Source organism: Rattus norvegicus, chromosome 19, assembly GCF_021556685.1.
Source record: "Rattus norvegicus strain SHRSP/BbbUtx chromosome 19, alternate assembly SHRSP_T2T, whole genome shotgun sequence".
Taxonomy (NCBI): domain Eukaryota; kingdom Metazoa; phylum Chordata; class Mammalia; order Rodentia; family Muridae; genus Rattus; species Rattus norvegicus.
In genome coordinates, this window is record NC_141552.1 from 21,387,709 (window position 1) to 21,407,000 (window position 19,292).

The 19,292-nt window shown below is 47.3% G+C and overlaps 1 protein-coding gene across 1 annotated transcript in view; it reads left to right on the plus strand.

The window, feature by feature from the left end:
* Nucleotides 1–19,292, plus strand: part of LOC147999083 (disks large homolog 5-like) — a 45,330-nt gene that overhangs the window by 1,330 nt on the left and 24,708 nt on the right. The window lies entirely within an intron of this gene.

The following is a 19,292-nucleotide window of genomic DNA, read 5'->3' on the forward strand; positions in this document are numbered from 1 at the left end:
GTAGCATTGCTCCAAACAAACGACCTTGTTCTAAACCTCATCTCCCATAGAGAGGAGATTCAGAACCTGACCCTTACTGAGGAGTGAGTTTGGACATGGACTCTCTGATTCTGCCTGTTGAAAATCTGAACTTGTGATCTGAGTGAAGAATTCAGGGATAAAGTCACTGGAGCATGAGTTCCCAGTGTACAATTGGAAAGCCCTTGACAGGTGGCAGCTTTGCAAGGTTCTAGGTGCTGTGAGTTTGTGGAGAGTGTTTGTACTTGCTAGGAAGGTGACTGAACGCTATCATCTCCTGCCAGCTCCCTTAGGTGACAGGTCCCACATTGTTCATCTACATGCTTAACTAGAAGGCCTGAGGGTCAGGCCTGTTCCTTCTTGTCTGTGTGCCTTAAACTCTGAGACATTAATGGTGCATACATTTCTACTGATTCTCATTGTGCTCTTTCCATATTTGTCTCTCTTTCTCATTCTCTGCGTCTGTTTAATTTTCTTTTCTTGTGGGTGTGTCCCAGTTTGTGTGTCTGTGTGTGCACAGGTCTGCATGCATATGCACAACTTTTATATGTTTCTGTGTCCCTCCACCCTTGGAATTTAGGGGTCTGTTTTTTGACCTCAGGATATACCTGTATAATAGTTTCATGGAGGTGTAAGTGCTTTATTTTGGAAGTCCCACTTTCAACAGTACAGTTCTTTGCCTGTGTGGTCACATTTGTCTATACATTTGTATGCCTTGGGCAGATTATAAGTTTGTGGCAATATCTGGTGTCATCTCCAGAATTATGTGTACTGTCTGCCTCTAGAATATTAGTTATTCGGCTTGTAGCATTCCAATTGTCAAAACAGGAAAAATGAAATTAGAGGTTTCTGGATGTGTGTGTGTGTGTGTGTGTGTGTGTGTGTGTGTGTGTGTGTGTGTTAGCGTAAGAGCTGTGGCCTAGGCTTTTGACAGCATAACAGGTTTGAATGCAGATCCAGCCCTCCTGATTGAAAAAAGTGAGCCAGGGAACCCTTTATCTGGGTGCTTAGCTTCTGTGGTCCTGGGCACACAATTCCAAGTTTCTGAAGCTGAAGAATTCAAATATGTAGAATTCAGAAAGTGTCCTTCCAGGACTGGGGTAGTACAGGACACAGCCTGAGTTCATATAATCCTAAACCTCGATGTTCATTGGGTTCTATCTTCCTGGGGCCAGCCCCTACTTCAGGCCAAATCCATTTTATGAAAACATGAAGATAAAGGAGAAAGAGGTCATGTCATTACTGCACAACTTAGACACAAAGAACATTGAACATCTTGAGAAATTTCAGGAGCTGAAGAAGGATATTAACTTCTATCGGTAAGTACTGGTCAGAAGGGCCCCTCACTTGTGGAATGGCCATTGCTGCCTCTCTTTGTTCTGGACTGGAGAGCCTGCAGCTCTGGGTCCATGTCTTCTGCTGTTTAAATATCACTGTGCTGTGGGTCTTTTGGACTCAGTTTCAGTTCTTTAAGAGACTGTGACTTCTCACCACAGTGTCTATGCATCTTTACAAGGCTCTGGATAGAACTACACTGATTCAGGCATCAGAGTGTTATTAGGCCAACCTGCGGCTCTGGGGTCATACCAGGTTTAACAAAGCTCAATGTGTGGACCCCATGGTTTGCATGACCTCCCTTGGTCATACTGTCCTCTTGTGGTTATTTGCTGCCTACTAATTGATGCTGTCCCGATGCATTGGGCTCTCATGGGTAGTTGTAGATCCCTTGTTCTTTTGGAGAGACATGGACTCTTATTGGTGCTTGGGTCACAGAAACAATTTATTCTTCCCTGGATTGGCCGTTTGCTGTTTGTGCAGCAGCCTTACATGTATGGAGATGTATTCTATGAAGTCTTTATGGGTATCTGGGTCCTGGTGGAGTTTGTGGGATTTGGCAGTTGGAATGGGAGGAAGAGGCCTCAGGATCTTACTATGCAGAGTGTGTTTCCAGCAACCTGCACAGCCGGCTCCTGATGGACCAGGCATGTATGAAGAAGAAGTTGGTCACATTGAAGCAGGAGAGCAAGGAGTTACAGCGATATTTGTTTGAGTTGAACCCGAAAGATGAAGATGAACAGGAGAAGGCCAGCAACCTCCAGACCCAGCAAAACTTGGTAGGAACAAGCAGCTGAGTCAGATTAACAATGTCTGATACCATTTGCCTATTGGATACATCTTTGTTTCCCCTATCACCTTTCTAATCTCCCCACACCCAGTCAGTCACCCACCTCATGTGATAGAGTTATTCATTGCTCTGTCTATGCACAAGTATTCTGGGAAGTTAACCACTCTTCAGAAACTGAATTATGGTCAATTATACTTCTCTGCCCTTTTTGAAACTGCAGTCCAGAAATGGTGACAGAGGAATAACATATCACATGACTAAATCTCCCTATTACAGATTGGATGCTATGAAGAGTTTTGAACGAGTTCTTGGTCGTGTGACAAAGGTCATACAGGGGTCATGTGATGGTTGGAAGCACCTTGTAGGGATAAGAACCAAGTGCAAATGGCAAATGAGTCCTGGTCATTGGCTTTGATCTGGGTATCATGTGGCCTTCTCCTTTCTTCCTGCACCCCAATTAGGTCTCTCCCCATTTCCCCATTCTTGGTTTGCACTGGTAGAGTCTGAGGAGCAGCTTGTTCTCCCACAGTACTGTGAGGGTTGCTGGTGATGTTCCCCATCCTGCATAGATATCAGCAATGATTTCAGTGAAAAGATCAGTGCTGTCTGTCCAATGAGCTGAAGGGACAGAAGGCAGCAACTTGACAGCTGGTATGCATGTCCCCACCAAATCAGTGTCTTAATAGCTGCCTTCTCCTCCCAGGTCTCAGGATCTGCAGGAGACATGGCATAGGACGGATCCCAGGAAGACAGCCCCCTGAAGAGTGAGTTTCTTCCTCAGGAGTTCCCTGTGACGACAATCCTCACAGTCAAAGACTTTTTGGCGGAATATTCTTCTTCTCAGATAATTTCCTCAATGTATAGAGACCCTAAATTTATGTATCCGTATGCCAGCCTGTCTCATTGAGGTCTTTCTCTTCTCTCATACAGATAACACCATTTGAGAGAAAACTGAGGGGACTACCTTGACATCTCACGTCCTAGAGGAGAAACAGCACTACAACTGTGTTTCTAAACGTTCATTAAGAAAATCCTGTTAAGAAATGTTTTTGGTTATGATTTTCATTGAAGTTTTCTTTTTGTTATTTCATAGTTATATATTCTTGTTACTGTTTTTCATTTTTTATACCATTTTAGTTGTTCATTTTATGCCTGTTTTTTGTAAATTGTATTCCTTATGAATAAAAATTGATTTGTAACTCTTGACTCTTAAGACCATCTTATTCAAGGGTCCTTTCCCCTCCTGTAGACTTAGAACTGACAGCTAGATATGGATCTTTGCATGGTCCAGGCAGCATGGGTAAATAGGGAATTCAAAGCCACCAAGGTGTACACAGGGTGATAGTGTCTTTTGTGTGGATAATGTGACTTTTTTTATGGACACACACTTTATGATGTAATCACTGACATACTGTATCCATGCTGTCATGTGTTCTGCTCATCCTAGTCTATATCAGTCTACAACACACATTCCTTATTGACTGTGTGCACCAGATATTGAGTAACACACACTCATGCCTGTAGAGCTGCAGAAAAAATGACAACTTTCACAAAGGAATATAGAATAATCCTAATCGAGAACCATGTGCCTCAGTTTTTCTTACAATACAGCATTAGTATTAAACCACAAAGATAATGACCATTAACGTCATTTTGGGAAATAGGTTTTTATAGGTGCTGTTTCATTTGATCATTCATATGCTGTGTTTTTTATTGTTGCTGATTATATTTATTTTTATCATGTAACTCAATGGATCTTTTTTTTTCAAATGTATGTCTGGGCCACTCCTGAGTGCATTTCCCTCACGATCCAAAAGAGGGAATAGCATTCCCCATTGTAGATGATTGTTAGGGACCATGTGGTTCTTCTGAGAGAGCAGCAGATGCTCTAACCTGTGAGCCATCACCACAGCTCCTGTAGGTAGCTTTTGTCCTTCCAGGGCATGTGCTGTAGTAGGTGGACACGATCACCTCCCATTTAGGAGAGAGATCTCAGGAGATGTGTATGTACAGGTGGTTGAGCGGTGCCTGCTCAATGTGGTAGGCTGCTAGGCAACCAACTGAACCCCAGCCCTGCTCCACCTGCATTCTTCGAGGCAGAGTTTCTATAGCCCAGGATGGTCTAGAATGCATCATCTGCCTATGTCTTTTTTCCACTAATGCTAGGATGAGGAGCATATGTCCTCCACACCCTTCTTTCCAAACAATGAACATGCTCATGGTCTGATTATCACATGGCCATGAGGGAGGTAAATAACACTCAGCCAAAACAGAGGCGCATTGCCACAGTCACACAGACAGCCTGGACAGATCTGACACGATCAGCACCAGGTTTGACTGCCACTACTTGAAGCAAGGTCCTCCAGTGTTAGGACAACCGTTCAAACAGCAAAGAATGAACCTGTTCCCAGCATCCGAGGAGTGGGAGACCCAGAAACCCATGTGTCAATGTGCCATTTGGAAAATGGAAGTGAGGAGGCAGGGAAGCAGCCAGAACTGGACACAGTTGCAGGGACCCAGGCAAAGAGGGAATATTGGGGCAGAGTCCATGAGATGTCAGTAGGCAACAGGCCAGCTGGGACTAGTGTGGGTACAGGGCTTCTAGTGTGGGTGAGAGAGGAGCAAATGTAGCAATGGTCAGATTCTGATGCAGCATAAAGATTGGAAGGAGCTTAGACCGTCTCAGTGTCTTATAGGGACATTATAGACACTGATGGGCAGTGTGGGGATTGCAGGGTCCCTTATAGTGTTCTCTGCAGGTGTCAGGGCTCTGTCAGACCTATGACTATCAGGCAGGCTCTGAGCGCAAGTGAGAGTCACGGGACAGGCCCTGTGTACAGCCTGGTTTGGGGACATTTCCAGGTGCCCCATGGACTGCAAAATAAAGGCAAAGGACACAGGGAAGCCAGCAGTTCCCCTGCACAGGACATAAATACTTGTAGACCTTTCTAGAATTTCCATAGACCATCTGTCACTAGTCCTCACTATAGAAGGCACCAGCATTCTGCCCTCTACTTCAATTGGTGAGACAGCTAGTCTAACTCCAGCAGTAAGGCCTCAGGGAAGACAGTAAGAACTCACAGGTGACCTCTTTTACTATTGAAACAGGCTCTTCCTATGGAGCCCAGAGTGACCGTAGGGTCCTAATTCTCCTGCCTCACAGTGACTGTAAATTCAAATCTACCTTCAAGAGCAATTGATTCATAGCACAGGGGGGAAGATCAGATTAAGGCTATCTAAAGGCCCCAGGGTGGTAGGATTACCAGGGTCCTAGTAAGTTTCTCCAGCCTTAATTACAACCTGAGTCAGTCCTGCTGTGTGGGATATCGCCTGCTGCCCAGTGATGTCACAACTTGGAATTCTTTGTCAAATATAAGCTATTATGGGAATGAAGTAGCCACACAATAAACACTGGTCTGGATACTCCTAGGTCAAGAATCCCCTGTTGGAAATGCCTTGGACCGCAGCATTTTACATTCCGGATCCTTCTGGCTTTTTAGCAGATTTATAAATACAAAAAAGAAAAATGGGCATAGTAATTTAAGCCTATGATCCCAGGCATGGGAAACTGAGTCAGGGTGATGGAAGACTGTAAGTTCCAGGGCAACCTGTGTTTCAAGAAAAAAAAAAAAAGGCATGGTGAAGATTCCACTCAAGTAGAAACCAAAAGGCTTTCACATGGGGCCTGCCATCCACTGGTCAGCACTCCCATCGTCACAGCCACAGGGAGACACTGGGGAACATTTCCCACTGTCTCTCTTTGGGATGCAGTCCACCCCATGATTCTATGTGAGGAATGCCCCAAAGGTTGCATCATGTGAGTGACCTAGATAGTTCCAGGATTGGGAGAATTCAGGAGTTTATAATTAGGGATGATCTACAGCTATGGCAAAGCCTTTTCCCTCCACATGGCAGCCCCAGGTTTGGCCCCAACAGTAAAAATAAAATCCCCCCAAAATAATGCCAACAAAATATCACGAAGCCTAAACGTCTGACCACTCTCCTCAAAAGTGCACAGGAACCTGACTCCACATTTAGGACCCACTATGGCCTCTGTGACCTGTGAGAAGGGATCTAATATGGGAATTAGTACAGTATGACTTATCCTTATGGATATCTTTGGTGACAATCACCACCTGACCCCTGAAAACCCATCTACCTGGGAGGCTCAGCACTCATGTCACCAAAAAAGCCCAGATCCTAGGGCCAGCATGGGCAGGTGGTGAAGAAAGTTTGTCTCTCGTGAACATCAGTTGCTGCTCCTGATCTGACTCTATCCTCAGGAGACAATGTCACTCCAGAAAGTGTGGGTGTCAATGGCTCTTCCCAGGCCAAGACTGGGATACTGCTTAAGTTCCACAATGCACAGCAGTGCTCACTCTAGAGCTAAATGTTCTACAGCTAAAAGGGGTGGGTGCTCTGTTGGCCACGCCCCTCCCCAGCAGTGTTTAGTGCACTCTGAGTGGAGCTTCAAATGAGAGGGACTTCTTGAAGCTACTCCCGTGGAGAATGGCAGATTCATCAGAACAGGGAACAGGGTGAGTTCAGAGCATAGCTGGAAGGAATTTAGGGGTGTCAAGCCATGACTACGACCAGATCCTGTGCTGACAGGCAGTTGAGCTGGAGAACTGGCATCCAAAGTGTGACTGCCTGAATTCCTCTTAGACCAAAAGCCCTGGATCTGAGCTACTTTGCTGCATTCTCCTGAGCAGGGTCCCAGACGCAGCTCAGAATCGGGGTTGTGCATGGACTTTGGTGCTGGCAGCAGGTGGCTTAGCCACAAAGTGCCCAGCTTTCCCATCTGTGCCCACTCAAACTCCTCTGTTTCATTTTAGGTGTGTTTGGTATAGTTTTAAGACAGGGTATCTTGTAGCAGCCCAACTCGCTTTGAGCAACAATGTAACATAAAAATAACCTTGAATTCAAGATCCTCCAACCCCTCTGTCCCAAGTCCTGGAATTAAGACCTCCAGCTGTGACCATTTTACTGCAGCATAGGATCCATCTGTGTTAGAGTGAGCTTTGGAAATACTGGAGCTCCGACTGTTCCTTAGAATTCAGGTTTCCTTAATTCTTAGCAGGAGTTTTGTGATGATGCTGATCAGAGAGTCAGGAGTTAGACTGGGAGAGGTAACAGTCCTGGCAGCCCTGAGTGCGCAGTGAAAGTCAAGACAGAAGCCTGCTGATTAGCACCTGAGTGAAAGTGGGAGGATTCAGAGTTCAAGAACAGACTCAGTTACATTCCTAAAACCATATTGCAACATTTTTGTTTCATTTTTGGCTTGTTTTCTTTGAGACAAGGTGTTAATTTATAGCCCTGGCTGTCCTGGAACTCACAATGCCTCTGCCTCCCAACGGACGGAATTAAAGGCATGTGCCAACATGCACTGCCACTAATTAATTTTTAATTAAACATGCTGGCACAATCCAGTAATCCCAGTGTTTAAGAGGCCGAGGCAGGGAGATATCTGGTTTCCTGACAAGTCTGGTCTACAGAGAGCATATCAGAACTGCCAGGGCGGAACAGAGAAACCCTGTCTCAAAAAATAAACAACAAAATGTGTTTTTTTTTTTTAAAGAAAAGAGGACGGGGGTGGGGTGGAGATTTAGCTCAGTGGTAGAGCGCTTGCCTAGGAAGCACAAGGCCCTGGGTTCGGTCCCCAGCTCCAGAAAAAAAGAACCAAAAAAAAAAAAAATAGGAACGAATTGTCAGAGAATTAGAGGCAGAGATCCAAAAGATATTGGGCAGTTCAGAGTCTAGCTTCTGAGATGAAACTGGACACTATGGGGTTAGGGTGAGGATTCTCATCTTGGACTGGGAGACAGAGGCTGGCTTCAGGGATGGAAGGCTCAGTCAGTCATTAGTCAGGATTCTCAATCAAGAGGATGTTGTAAGATCCAAAATGTGTGAGCAGTGTTCTGCATGAGACTAGAAGAACCCGCCTACCCATACAAAACAGCCAATGAAGAGTAATCACAAGCATACGTCTGGAGGTCCACAAGAGGTTAATGTCCACCTTAGTGTGGATTATTCAGAGCACAGGTGGAGAGGAGTAGAAGAGCTGATGGTGGCTGAGGCAGGAGAGGAGTTCAGGTGTGAATTTGAGCCAGTAAAATGGAGCTTGGAGGTCGGCAGAGCAATGAGAGGTCTAACAGCATAGCTGTTGATATCCTTCAGATTAATTTGTCTTAAGAGCCTCATGCAATAGCCAAGGACAGGAATACATCTGACTATTGAGTGGCTGGGCTCACATAGCCCAACAGATTTGGCCTTGCCTCTGTGGGATTCCAAGTCTCTCCCTTTAGACACAGCCATGGTGAAGGTGTAGCAATGAAGGTGCAGATGGCTTTGCAATGCTTGGCTTATGGTGTTGAGTACTTCATGCTCCATAGAGCTAGGGAATGTCCTAGAAGCCAGGGAGGCTGAGCCATGAGGAAGACAGGTCTCTGGGAGAGAGAAATGATAACCAAAGTCACTAAGAACTTCCTGAATCACAGTGTCTGTTAACCATATATTTTATTTACTTATTTTATGTGCCTGACTGTTTCACCTAATAAATGCTTGTGCACCATGTGGTATGTGTGGTGCCCGTGAAGTCCAGACTGATTCCCTAGAATTGCAATTACAGGTTAATAGGAGCCACCATGTGGACACTGGGAACTGAACCTTGGTCTTCTGCTCTTAGCCACTAAACCAACCATCTCTTCAGCACCACCCCCCAATTGTATAGTCATTAAGATTTAACCATTTGGCCTTCAGTATTTGAATTAATACAGATGTGACAAGAGTTATAGTTAACATGGTGGTTCAGGTATAGACAGGCAGGCATCTCATTGTATACAAAATATGAATCCTTCCTTCCTTCCTTTCTTTCTTTCACTTCTTTCTTCCTTTCTTTCTTTTCTTTCATTCTTTCTTTTCTTTCTTTCTTTCTTTCTTTCTTTCTTTCTCTCTCTCTTTCTTTCTTTCTTTCTCTTTTTGTTTTACTCTTGGAGACAGTGTTGTTTTTTTGTGTATCTGACCTGGAATTAGCTCTGTAGAGGAAGCTGGCCTAGAATTCAGAAATCTGTCTGCCTCTGCCTCCCAAGTGTTAGGATCAAAGGCCTGTGCCACCACCACCACACATCCTTCTGTTTAAAGGAAAAATGTAGTCTTACAGGTCAGCATGAGTTTAGCCCCGATATAGAAATTTTCCTAGGCCTCAGGAGCTCTAGAGTTCATGAAGGATTTGCTGCCTTCCCCTTTAGCCCTGGCTAACTATGAGAGCTCCACACACATGGGTGTTTGCTTCATTAGAGTCTGGAGGATGAGGGTCACAGGCTGAGGTAACTGTGTAGAGCAAAGGATGCCTGGTGAAGGTCAAGTGGGTAAAATGCTGAAATGCTAAGGGAAGAGGCCTATGGTTGGCGCCTCCTACACCTGAGATATCCAACCCAGAAAAGCAGGGGGTAGAGAGTGAGGATGCAGAGTGCACACAGGTCAGGAAAAGGCCATGTTCCTGAAGCCTCCATGAGTGGTGGACAGGCTCTGGGGCACCATGAGGGACATCAGGAGCTTCTGCACTTTGTAGAATTACAGGGTTCCATGTTGTCTCATATGCCCACGTTTTGCCCCCTGCTACAGGGAGACCCAACACCAGAGTCTTCCAGCTCCCAGCCCTGCTTTTGCCATGTAGGTTTATCCAGAAAGAGCTTGGAAGTCCCTGGACCTGGAGTCTCAGGTGGTTGTGAGCCAACTGACCCGGGTGGTGGAGACTGAACCCAAGTCTTCTGCAAGAGCAGCAAAGACCTGTGCACTGCCTGGCCCAGCCAGGGCTGTGAAATGGTGTTTATTTTCATGCTGAACAAGCCCAACAACAGTTTAGGTCCCTAGAAGCCACATAAACCTGGATGCAGTAGTGTCTGTCATCCAGCACTTCCCACAGGGAGATAGGAGCATAAAGTGGACAGTCTCTAGGATTAGGGGGAAGGGCTAGCCTAGCATACACAGCCATGGAGGAGAGGTAGAAGTTGAGGACCTGTGCTCAGGTTGTCCCTGACCTTTACACAGGCACACACACACCTGTACTCACAGAAACGCTATACATACATACGTGAAAAAGGAAATAAAAACAAACAACATTGAAAATACAATATACTGGGGCTGGAGGGAAGGCTCAGTGGTTAAGACCACTGACTGCTCTTCCAGAGGATCTGAGTTCAATCCCCAGCAACCACACATTGTGTCTCATAACCATTTCTACTCTCATATACTACCCTTTACTGTTGTGTCTGAAAACAGGGACAGCGTACTCAGATAGGCAAAATAAATAGTTTTTTAAAATCCTTTTCTTAAAAAAAAAAACTCTTCTGTGACACATGCTCATTGTGTGATTCCAAATGTTGCTAAGTCAGTAAAGTCCTATTGCTACATGGTCACCAGTTGTGTCAGCCTTGGTAGTAGAGTGGCACAGTTGAAAAGTTGCTGGTCACAGTGACCAGGCAGCCTAGAAAGCTAACCATGTGCAGAGAAGGCTGTGCTGTGTCCTAGTCCTCTACCCCACACTGCCCCTCATCCCTACGTACAGAGCAAAAAGAACAGATGAGGAATGTTCCAGGATTCTTTCCTCTTTGATTGCCTTACTAACCTAGCCCTGTGCTACATGTAACCTTGTCACATCATCTGTCCCATCCCTAAGCCCTCATAACTGTCAGATAAGATAGGGATCTTGCTTTGGGGGGAAGCTCTGGTCCCTCTCTGTCCTAAGAGGCTCTGAACCACCGCTGAAAGAGAGTCATCTGAGGATTGAGGGACGTCCATAGCCAGTGCTCTGACTTCCAGGAAGGTTTGAGGAAGGTGGTCCTCTTCTTGTGGTGCCTCTAGTAGGAACAGCCCACACTTGGGCCCAGCTCCCACTGTCAGAAAAAGGCGGGTGGCTCTGGTCTTTGCACAGCTCTCCAGCTGAATGAACAGTGCATCTGTCCTCTCTCTCTTGCAGGAAGTCTCCAGTCTCTGGTGCAGGTGCTGTTCCCAAGACAAAGGAAAGGAAAGTGCTAAGTGAGTGTTCCCGGGATCCTTTAATACATTGTATGCATTGTCTTCATTAATGTTTCTGTTTAATTTTTTATTCCATGTGTATTGATCTCCTTGTAGGGGTGTGCATGCCAAAGCATGAGTGTTGAAGGTAGAGGAAAATCCATGGGAGTCACTTTATCCTACCGTGCGGGGTCCCAGGCTCTGCTCTGCGTCATTGAGCTTCTTTACAAAGAGCTTTCATGCTGAATTTCTTGCTGGCTCTGATTTCAGGGAGAGCATCTCATAGAGCCCAGACTGGCCAGTAAACTACTGATCATCCTACCTCATGCATTGCCATCTACTTCATGAAAGGTTGAGTTATTGACATGAGGAACTGGGGATGGGCAGAGGTGCATGACGGAAGCTATCTCTGCTCAGTGGCATGCCTTTGGGGACAGATAGTTTTCATCACTGAGGTGTCATTTGAGTGCAGTGCTCCTCTGGAGAGAAGGAGTTTCTTTTGCCAGGGCATCAAGACAGGACCTGAAGGTGGAGTTCTGGAGGCCAGGCCTGCATTCCTCTTCAGAAGCTGCAGTCCCCACTCAGGACAGTGCTTTAGCACAGGGTCACATATCCAGTTCTACCCTGAGACCTGCTGAGTCACATGCAGTTTGTGCTGAGAAGCAAACTGGGGTCTCCTGCAAGGGCAGTGAGTGCCTCTCAACCACTTACTCATGCTTTCCTTAATTGTACACTCGAAGTGGGGTGGGCATGACATATGTAGGGGTCAAACACAAATCAAGGGAGTTTTTTCTCTTTTTCTATCAGAGAGGGCCTGAGGATCAAACTCAAGCCCTCAGGATTGACAGTGATGCCTGGACCTGGTGCGTTCAGGGTAGGGGATGAGGGTTTAGTCCTAGGGATGGAGCCCAGGACCTCACATACGCTAGGCAAGTGCCTAATCACTGAGCTACATCCCCAGGAGATGTTGGTTGCAAGAGAACTTGGGCCCTCACCATGCCAAAGGAGCACTCTATCACTTAGTGGCCCCAGCCTGGTAGTCTTGTTTGTAACCTCTGCTGTGTTTGCATGCTGCCTGAGCTTATTAATATATCCACATCCTCAGGGTGACAAAAACTTCATGGAGACTCCCACTGTCAGATACCTGAAGACAGGTTTCAAAGAGAACAGGTAACCAATGCAGAAGTCTCACAGTGTTCGTGTGAAGTACATGGAATATAAGTCCTAGATGACAGAATGCTCAGAACACTGGTGTCCCCATTGTTGGAAGTAACCAGGACCACAGATCCCAGTCTTTCATCACACTTGAAGACTCCTAGCTGGCATGGTGGCACATACTTCTCATCCCAGCACTTGGGAGACTTAGTCAGGAGAATCTCCTGAGAACAGGAGTAGGAGGACAGCCTGGCCAACACATCAGGTGTTACCTGCAGGTCTAGTTCCAGACATATTCCTAGCATGCAGTCAACCCCAGCCATGCAGGGAAAGCATCATGGCACACCAGGAAGCCAGTGAGGCCCATGTTGCTTGACTGGGCAGCTACTTGTTAGCCATAAGGACTAGGGCTCAGAGTGCCCAGAGGCTGTGAGATTGAGGGTTTCAAGGACCCAGCAGCAGGCCAGATGGTCTCAGCCTGGACTCGATACTGAAGAAGGAAGGAGCCCTGAGTCCTGGGCCAAAGCTGTTAGTAGCCCCATGACCTGGGCTGCTGGTGGCTGCTGGGGTCAGGAGCAGTGTCTTGGTGGGTCCTGCTGTGGTGAGAGATAGCAGCAGAACTTCTGGAGGACAGAGAGGGAGCAAAATAGAATGGGAAACCAGTGTAGAGATCTCAGAGTGTTTGTGTGAAGCAGAGCTAGGAAGTGGGTTGCAGGGGCAGGGGAGCAGCAGGCTGTGCCTATAGAGATGAGTCAGCCCAAGGGCAGAGTTGTCAGAGCCCAGCAGCATGGGGTGGGAGAGTATCTCAGGGGAGGGGCTCCTGTCCCTCCAGGGCAGTCTCCACCAGAGACTGAAGGGCTGGGCCTGAGAGTCTAGGGGAATTAGGGATGAGGGAGAGACTGGAGAGATGTGGGAAAAGAATGCACCTAGGAGTGAAGCAGGGCCCCCAATGTGGGATGCTTGAGGCCCGACAGAGTTGGATGTTGTTGATCCTACATTAGGCCAGGCCAGAGGGCCCCAGCTCCAGCAGCCAGAAAGGAAGCCAAAGTGTCTGAGGAGGCCTGCATCAGATTGAGTCTCATGAGGGTCCCACCAATGGCCAAGGCAGGATTTGTTGAAAGCAAGGTTGTGGGTATAATTGTTCTCACCTCGGAAGGGAATAAGTGGCCATGGCTCTCACAGGTACTGACGGTGCAGGGACAGGAGACCTATGGACTGACCTTACTGCCACAGGGCGGCTGAAGGCTCTTGTTGCCTTCAGTTAGTTGTTGTATTAACCTGGCAGCTTCATTTCTTGAGAAGCTTGGGTGGATGAGGTGTAGAGGAACAAGGTCCAGCTAAGAGGAGGAATCCAGAGTGTTCCATGGTTGGCAAACAGGTTCTGAGATCTGGCCTGTACACTCAGGCCAGTGTAACTGATTGTCTTAGCTGCAGGCTCAAGAGGGTTGAACTGACCCAGGATCAAACACCACATGTGCCCTGTGTTTTCCAAGCTTTCTCATGGTTGCAAGCGCTGGGCGAACTCACATAAATTTTTCCATCATTCCCTGAGCTCTAGGTGACTTGGATGGATCATGGAGATATCTCTAAGCCTATGCCAGCACAGCAGTGACATCATGGCAGTGTCCTCTAGGGTTCCAGGACTGGATCTTTTTTTTTCTTTCTCTGCTGATATAAGGAATAAGACATCCTATAAAACAAGGCCAAGCTTTCCTAGAGTTGAAGCCCAGAACACACAAGACTCCCCCAGGGATGGGCCCATCCAAGAAGGTGTGGGATGTTTTGTGGCTTAGGTTGATTCACGGTGAGTGAGAAGTGTCTAAGACGCACACATGTAGCTGCTTGGCAGCTGGGGAGGTCATAGGACCCCCTAGATCTGATTCTGCAGATGACTGTGAACATCCATGTGCTGGGATCTGAACTCTGGTCCTCAATCACTGAGCCATCCCACTGGCCCCTGGCTTTCCCTTCCTAGAATGTTTCTGTGTTTCCTCCTACTTGATGCCTTGATGCTGGCTCCTAGCCCAATGGCCTATATACAAGATGAATTCTATAAATGTCTTATAAACACTAATTATCCTGTGAAGGGTACTAGTGCCCTGTTCATAACAGGAATGCTGAGGAATCCAGTCTGCAACAAAGAGAAGGCCGGGTGCTTTTCCTGTCATTCAGCATGAAGGGCCAGTCATGTTTTCATTGTAGCGTCCTGGTTATGCTATGGGTCTTCCTGGTGCAGCCGTCCTGCTCTGTGACAAATGATGTGTCTCCTGCAGGAGGAAGAGTGGTCGAGTCACAGTACCTGCAATATGACAAGAAAACGAAAAAGGTGATGAAGTCCTTGACTCCCAGAACAACAGGAAGTGGGGGAGGTAGAGGGCAATTAGGGAGACAGCTGAATCCTGAAGGACACTGTTGGGACCTTTGCCAGGTGCCTCTGTGACATCCAGACTTGTACACAGGGATGAGTCTGGGTAGTCTAACATCAGCATATGTCAGTCTCCATGGTCTACGGCCCCTGCTCCTCTGGCTTTGGAGACCTCAATTTTGCCAAGCCTTTTCTTCAGGACCATCCCCTGGATCATCCAGGTGGCTCCTAAGAGACAGGCACTGACAGCAGACATTTGGTATGGATCACAGGCGAAATTGTCATGTGGCTTTTTGCCAAACTACCCAGAGTGCTGTGAAAGGCCCCACTTTGGTGGTGTTCACTTCTGGAATATCCTGTGTGATGTTTTCAGCTGTGAATAACAAGGCTAGCAGTTCCTACTGCTGCCCACACAGGCCTCCAGCACCCTGAAAGCTGCAGTGCTCACCTAGAAGGGAAGCACATAGAGGACAGGGAGAACCCTGAGGAGCTCAGTCAGCTTCCTGGTCATCCCTGCAGGGACACCTCACCCCTGCAGTGTGTGGTCACCTCTGCAGTGACATCTCACCCCTGCAGTGTGTGGTCATCCCTGCAGGGACACCTCACCCCTGCAGTGTGTGGTCATCCCTGCAGTGATGCCTCACCCCTGCAATATGTGGTCATCCCTGCAGTGACACCTCACCCCTGCAGTGTATGGTCATCCCCTGAGTGACGCCTCACCCCTGCACTGTGTGGTCATCCCTGCAGTGATGCCACACCCCTGCAGTGCAGACCTTTGGGCCTGTGGCTTTCAGGTTCCGGATTATCTGTTAAACTCAGTTCATAATCAGAATGTTTTGAGTTCAGCCTCTGCCTGGACTGTACTCCAAGAAGAGTTCAAGGGTTTCTGTGGCAACATCTAGCGACCAAGCCTTAGCAAAAGGATTCTCACATCACCCTGCAGGCAGATTCCCATAGTCATCCCTAGTCCATTTAAGCTGCTGCTGAAGGTGCCTTGAAGGCATAGCCACAGCTACCCTGTGAGTTTACACGTGATGTTTTCATTCAGGAACCCTGATGCCCAGTCTTCTCCTAACCCAGCAGGTGGTCCCTGCATCAGGCTGGAGTTTTGAGTTTCTGTGTTGTCCTGATAACACCTGCTGTTTCCTCCTGGGGCAGAATAGATCTCAGAAGGTCTGAGCCAGTCTCACTGGTTGAGGATTCTTGCAAAGCCTCATCTCCAATTCCTGAGGGAAGGTGTAGGTTAGGAGAATGCCTGGATTTGAAATTCAGTGTTTTCAGATTTCAGGATTGGATGAGGGGTACTCAGCATGTGCATGTGTCCATGTCTCTGTATGCATGCACATGCAGGCCAGGGATGGACACCAGCAACCTACCTCAGTCACCCTATGCCTCTCACACAAAGGAGCTCTCACACAGAAGCTGTGGCTCACAGATGAGGCTGGTCAGGCTTAGAGTCCCAGAGATTCTTCTGCTGTGCTTCAAAACTTTGAATGTGTGTGTGTGTGTGTGTGTGTGTGTGTGTGTGTGTGAGAGAGAGAGAGAGAGAGAGACAGAGAGAGAGAGAGAGAGAGAGAGAGAGAGAGAGAGAGAGATTCTACCAGCTTGTACAACCACGCATGCACATATGGATGCCAGAGGGAAATATCCGGTGTCTTCCTTTTCGAACAGGGTCCTAATCAACTATCAGGTCTCTATACCTTAACATCTAGCAGGGGTCCCAGCGTGAGCATAGTCAGGGCATACACATGCTTGGCTGTCAGGCAGGCAAGAGGGAGAGATCTTGTTCTATTCTTCATGGTTAATGCTCTTAGTGCCCTTGAGGGCCTGGCTGACACCTGCCTGGAGACGGCTGGATCTGATGCTGGCCTAGACAGCCAGGGCTATTGATGATGGATGTCCAAAGTGGCCCTCATTCTTGGCAAACTTCTCTCTTCTAGTCTGAATGTGCTTGGTTGTTTAATGCAAGGACTGGGTTGTAGTTTTCCTCTTCCATCCTGCTGCCTCCTTGTTTTCTCCAGCGGGTCACCTGCCCTAGTGAGGAAAGAGAAGTGTGTGAACCACAGCACCACCCTCCCATGCTTCTGCTTGCTGGTCTGTGGTATCTGTTGATGGAGAACCGTTCCTGTGGCGGTCGGTCCCGTTGCTGTTTGTGAGTTTTGAGGATTTACGCCAGTGTAGTAATGTGCACAGTCATCCTGGGAACACCACAGGAAGTTGGTCCCCAGGTTTCAGCACACAGAAGCACAGGCCAGAAGAGATGCCCAGGTGTTGAAGGAGGTCCAGTAGATGTGCTGTTAGTTTCCTGGGTCTGATGCATGATTGTCCCTTGCTTAATAAAATGTATACACAAAACTCTTTAAGTGTCCCACTGACCTCTGAGAAAGAACATCACTGGGAAGATGGCTTTGAACTCTTAACTCCCTGTTCCTTTCCTCATAACAGGTTTCTGTAGCAACCAAAGGATAGAAGCCACCTGAGGGAAGGAAGTCCAAGACAGTGCCTAGGAGCAGAAGTAGGATCTGGCTGTAGAGGGGACAAGTGGCTGGGTATAGGGACTCTAGGATCAGAAAAGAGGCTGTCTGGCATCCCCCACAGCAACGAAGACAGTCACGCATAGTCATGCTCAAAGGCCAGTCTGATCCAGACTGTCCCTCATTTCCCAGGTGATTATAGATTGTGTCAGGTAGCAGTTGAAAACTGGCCATTATGGGGTCTCTGTAAGAAAGGGCGTGATTCAAGTGTTTATTAAGGTATCATGGCATCAAGGGTTTATGAGGGAATACCCATATGTACACAGAACGACTTGCAGATCCAGAGAGCAGGGAGGGAATAGTCAGGAGCTCCTGCTTGCTGCTGCCTTAGGGGTTCTACAGAAATCCCAGTGGCACTTGGGAAGTGGAGGCCATATCAATTAGGGATTGTGGCCACATGGGGAGATTGAGACCAGCCATGTGCTGTGGCATCAGAACACTGACCAGCGATGACAAAATGGAACATAAAACACTGGTTGCTCAGCTTTGATACTGCTGACTGCTGACGTGGCCAGGGGCCATCCGGTTCACCAAAGGCTCAGCCAACAGTTGTCTCTCCACTCAATAAAAGTCAAAGAGTGGCCCAGCTCCACAACCAAATGTGTGCCCACATTGCAATGGCTCCAGTACTGTTTCACCTCAGCTGCGGAGATCTCAGGATCCATGAGTGTCCAGCACGCACACACCCGAAAGAGACAGTCTTAGGGGTCTTAGGCAGCACTGAGGGTGGTGTGCCTCTGCCTCACGGCTCAACGGCCCTGACCTTGGCATTGTTTGGGCACAAGAGAGCAAAGTGCTGGGGACAGACAACCTGCAGTCTACCATGCTGGAAGGGCATGACTAACACTGATTGATCACATCCATGTGACTACTGAAGCTTTTCCTGCTCTCTGTAGTGGTGACCTTACAGAAACCATGCACACCCGGTTTAGACTGTATTAAAGTAGCCACCATTTCAGGGTTCCCTGCAAGGTGCCATGGGACAGTAGTAGCATGAGTCTGCATGTATCTCGACAGTTTTCACTAGGGACTACACACACACACACACACACACACACACACACACACACACAAACACACACATACACACACACACTTACTGACATGGTGCACATTCTTTGCACACAGAAGAAAGTGAGTAGTAGTGAAAACACACCAATCATGGAATTGATGGAGGGAGCTGTGGGGAAGCTGGGGCTTAGAGTTACTTAAAGGCCCTATGCAGGCTCTCCTTCTGTTGGAGGAGAAACTTCAAGTGCAATGTGGTTCTTTATTTTCTTTCTCTAAAGCACAGAGGGCTAGGGTGGATCACAGGGCTTTGAGCATATTCGGCAAGTACAGTCACACTGAATTAAATCCTAGGGCTGGAACCTATTAATCTTCTACAGAATTACAGAGCAGCCTGGATGAAGACTCTCAGCTGAAAAGGTGGACATCTCAAGACAGGCACTGGACAATGGCTGTCAGACTTGACTGAAGACTGGAAATGTTTTGCTATCTCACAGGAAAAGAAGGCCCCTCCCACTACACCGTACTCTAAGGACATTTTATTCAGGATAGGATGACATGAACTATTGTCTCATGTCACAGATGTCAGCACTAAGTATCCAAGGTGTTGTATGCCAATGGTAGCATTAACAGAACAAAGCACACAGTGTCATGAAGATATAAATCATGACTTTGTGTAGCAAGACCCAGGCCTCTTCCAGGTTCTTAGATAGTAACTGAGAACCTCAAATACGGTAGTGATGTGATAGTGTGGGGTGAATCTAGTTACAACTAGTTTTGACACAGATGACACTTTTTGTGTCATGGTCAGTTTATAATGAATGACTAGACCTAAGCATGAGAGTAACCAAATACTACATTGCTTCTCTAGCTGCTGAGCTTTTAAAAGCCCTGGGGTGACAGCAAGCTTTTGTGGACATACTGGATTGGTCCTTCTGTACTTTAACTCTCTGAGTCACCTCCACTCTCAGCAAGTTAGATCAATTCCACAAATTGGAAATCAGTCACCTGGAAAAAATACATTCTCAATACGATCCCAGATTGGCCATGGAAAAAGGGTAGCTTGCACTGT